Source organism: Neopsephotus bourkii, unplaced genomic scaffold, assembly GCF_033783945.1.
Source record: "Neopsephotus bourkii isolate Nb327-2 ecotype Australia unplaced genomic scaffold, CSIRO-AGI_Nbou_v1 NB_653, whole genome shotgun sequence".
NCBI classification, from domain to species: Eukaryota; Metazoa; Chordata; class Aves; order Psittaciformes; family Psittacidae; genus Neopsephotus; species Neopsephotus bourkii.
The window spans coordinates 467,154-471,845 of NW_026901152.1; positions in this window are offsets into that span (position 1 = coordinate 467,154).

Below are 4,692 nucleotides of genomic sequence, written 5' to 3' on the forward strand. Positions count from 1 at the left end.
TTCGGGGCACAGCAAAGAGCAGGGTGGCTCTCCTGGGGCTTGGGCTGGGAGTGGGGTGCTTCCCATGGGGCTGGCTGGATAGGGTCTGGCAGCCCAGGCTCATACCATCACCCCAGCCAGGAGCAGGGCAACCAGGGGCACTGGGGCACCCTCAGCCCTAGCCACCTCCATGGGACATGGATGGGTGAGGCTTGGATGTGGAGTCATGGGTGAGCCTGGTTCAGCAGGACCCATGGCCAGGCAGGGCAGGCCTGCGGCAAGATGCAGGCCAATCCTGCTGCAGCATTGCTGGGGCAAGGGTCCTGATGTGGGGTCCTGGGCCATGAGCAGATGGAGAGAGTCTTGGGGGGTTGGGCAGGGGCAGTCAGGGCTGGGGGTGTCCTCAGGATCCTGACAGCACCTGAATGACTGACAGTGTCATGAGTTTTTTGAATTAAACTGCTTACATGCATTGTATTGCATAGTTACAAAGTTGCAGCAAAGAATCTAACATGGCCATCTCACAGGCTAAACCAAGGGACAGAGAATCTGAAATGTATAACCAGTATTGGCCTATACTGAGCCTTCTCCTGCCCTTTCCAAGCTGTTACGCTTGTGTAGCTCACCGTCCTGACCAGCCTTGCCCTACTGTCATGCCCCAACCAGCCATCACTGTCTTGATGCTGCAAAGGAAAGTCACCTATGTCCAAGCAAAGTACACTGTATAGCTCCACGGAGAGTGACAGCCATGTGCCCACAGCTGAAGGGCTGTGTTTCACAGGGACTGTAATATCTCCTGCTGTCATTCTGTCTGAAAGGTCTTGCCATTCCTTTCCAGGAAACTCCTGTTTTCTCCCATATTTTTCAATGGGCTGTGAAAGAAAGACTGATGGGGGTTGTAAGTGCATTTCTCTGATGATAGAGTAAGGGTGCATCATACCCTGGAGGTTGCTGCCTAGACTGCAAAAGATCTAACAAAACAGTGTTGATATGGCCTACACAAGGAGCAGCTTGTTCAATGTGATCACCTCGTTCTAGCACCACAAATAAGTATCTCTGTTGCACCAGAAGGCTTCAAGCTAAAATCACATAAGGCTCAGAGTCTGCTGCCAGATGCATAATGCACATGTGTGTGTAAGCAGACATTCAAAGAAAGAGCAATGAGCAACTGGGGAAATATGTATATGATCTTCTCTTGTCTATACATCAGTTTATTTTTCAAACAGAAAGTAAATTAAAATAGTTTATTTCCATGTATTTATTGTCCTGCTGTAATGAGATGAACAGAGAACACATGCATATTCAGGAATAAGATTATCTAACAATACATATATATGCTGGTATTTTTCTTCATTCTTGCCATTTATTTTTGTTGCAACTTCAGAAATTGTCATGGATCTGGAAAGTGAAATGGCTCTGAATATACTTTTTCTGTTTTATATGGAAAAGACTGGTACTAAACCACCGTTGTCTAAGGTTAGTTTTTTCGAAGTCTGTTGAGGAGACAGGAAATACCAGCCCCTGACATCTATTTTGTAATGAAATATTATTCTTTAATGTAGAGATGTTTTTTTTCTTTTTGGATGTTATTAGAATGTGTAAAATGGAGGCACTGACACTGCATGTAAGTAAAAAGTAGTGGCAGGCAAGTATCACCTGGGCAGCATCCAGCAGTTTTACTTCCGAGTGCCTAGCAGAATGGTAACGTGGGTATGTAGCTGTATGTTGGACTTGTCCATCTTTTATGTGTAGTTTAGCCTGTCAGCTACAACTCATGCATTTCATCATTATGGCTGAAAGACAAAAAAGGTCACCATAGGAATGGGGTTTATTAAAATGAAATCGCTAATAGGAAGACGTTACCCTTTCCAATGGTATGTTATGCCATTTAAGTACAGCTGAGCCAGAGGGGATAGATTAAATCCAGCAACCAGTGCAAGTATTAGGACAACTGCAAGAGTTCTTTCAACTTGTTACTACCATTCCTTCAGCTCTCTAGTGTTTTATTGTTCATCCAATATCCTCTTTTCTATCAACTGTTATATTACAATGTCTTTATGTATTTCTGGTGAGGAAATTGGAAGCTGGGTTCTCACTCTGCAAATATGTTTATGCCTGGAGTTAACATTAGAAAATGCAGAGTCCAACTCTATTTTCTGGACTAATCAAAAGAGTGGAGTGCTAATGGGAAGGCTGGCTGAAGAGGAGTATAAACCACACTGAGCAGGGTTTACAGTAACCTCCATATTCATGAGGTGACTACCTCCCTACTGTATCTCTCCTCACTACTGGCTCTGGCACTGAATGTCCTTGAAATCAGCACTGATATTAAGTAATCGTGTTGTTTGATTTGCTTCACCCATTTGAGTGAAGCTGCAAAACCCCCACAGTATTAATACTTACTACTAATAGCTATCACGCATATAAACTAGTTGCCATAAAAATAATGGAAATGACTAAATTAAGTATTTGAAAAAAACAAATCCTGGTAGTATTCACTCCAGAGTAATGACAAAACAAAGCAAAGAAAAAAAAAAAAAAAGAAAAAACCCACCACAAATCCACTCAAATATTACTTTATTTATTCGAATTATAAGGTAAAATAGTCATTGGATCTGATGGGAAATTCTAAAATTTTACTGGTTTTATCTAGTTGCTAAAAAATGCAACTATTTCATGCCGTGGAAAATTTAAAATGCGTTGGCATGGAAGCATTGTAGTGACATTGCCAAAATGTATTTCTTAGCTACCATTCAGATATATTTCATAGTGACAAAACATTACAATATAATATACCAAAAGAAACATTTAGCAATACCAGAATGAAATATTTTGACACTATTGGGATGAAAAGAGAAAGTTTAAAATGAGAAAGTCAGAAATAATTGTTCTGAAACTCATAAGATCCTAAAATCTCCTCTCACAAAGCATTTCCATTTACACGAAATAATATTTTCTGTCATAAAATTGTTCTCTTGACATGGTTTAGTGGGGTTTTTTTCCATTTGTATTGTTTGTTGTCGTTTTTTCAACAAGGCTTAGGAATTGCTTACTTATTTTTCAAAATACAATGAAAACCATACATGTGGCTCTGAAAGTAATACAGCTTTGAAATTAAAGTGAATGTCTCTTTCCAAATAATACAAATAAAAGCATACAATTCTCAATCCCTCTGTGTGCCATGCTTTCACAGGCTTATGCTTAGCTCATTTTATGACCTATATTCTCTCTACTGCAATGGCCATGAGATGAATCACATCCAAACAAATGGCAGTGATAGATGCCATACCCACAGACCACTTACTTTGCTATGTCCGCACCTTTCTGTCTGCACCCAGCACCCAGTGCCTCAGCACCCCACAGACCTCACCAAAATCACCTCACTGAGAAGGGAGCCATATGCAAACCCAGCAGACAGAAGAGCAAAGGGGTTTACAGTCTCCATGTTACTGTGTCAAGATTACTCACAAAATGACCCTATCTGCATAAGAAGACCTTGGGAATAGAGCGGGCCATTTAGGCAGCTGATGTCTGGAACATCATTTCTGTTCATAGTGCAAGCTTAAGCCTTCAACTTTGGTTTCTGATAGAGAAAGAATCAAACAAAGGAAAAAGATACCTTCCCATTTCCTACATTTGAGTTGATCTATTTTTGGAAACATAAATGTTTTTAAATGTCAATAAATGTCATCATCTTTGACAATAATTAAAACAAACTAGCAAACATCCTTCCCCCAGGAAAAGAACAAGGAAATAAAACAGTGAAGATTAGGAAATGAAGCATTTTTTGTGCAAAACTTAAGAGATGTGGCTCTCTCAAATAATTAAACGTGTGTCCAGGTTCATGAAATTAAAAGAACTAGTAGGAAAAGCAGGTATTTCACAGGTGGATTTTTCAGATGAGTTCAATGCAGCAATGTAAATTTGTAGAAATAGAGGATCTGTCCCAACATCAGAAAACTAAACAGGTTCTTAAATCTTTATTTTTTAATTTTTTTTTTTTAATCTTTTAAGATTGAGATTCAAGGTTGCAACACCATGAATACACCTCGTTGCATCCTTCCTTTTTTCCCTTATAAAAGAAAGGATCGAAGCCATCTAGAACAGTGGGAAACAAAAACTGACATGTTTTAATCAGAAATGTGTTCCATCTTGCTATTCATCTGGGCAGTCTTTATCACACAACTTCCAACACTAAGTTGAATGCATCTCCTGCCAGGGTAAGGATGTGCACAGGTTGTGATACAGAGCTAGAGCAGGATGGAGCTCTCAGCTCTCAATTCAGCTTTGAGTGACTACATCTGCCTGGACTCAAAGGAGAAACTGATGCAGGGGTAAAGCGACTTTCACTTCATGCTTGTGTCTGACTGATGTTCATGCTTTGTCATTTGAAGTCTAGCAACATTTTCCTAACATGCGTAAATGTTTTATTTCAGCCTCATAAGAGAAAATAATTTTAATCGAATTATGATGAAAGAGCAAAACCAAAATAATATTACTTTTTGAGGAATGAAGTGCATTGGCAATGTTTTTAACATATCAGTCTCAGATTTTTCTTTATTCTGAAGCATTTTGCTCAAGAGTTTAAATAACTAAGAACAGATTTATTGTTTCCTGTCCTCTATGACAGAATGAGAATTGTTGCTGCAAGGTATCTTTTTTCATTATTAAAACAAGAACAATGCAACAACATTTACAAAAAAAAAAAAAAAA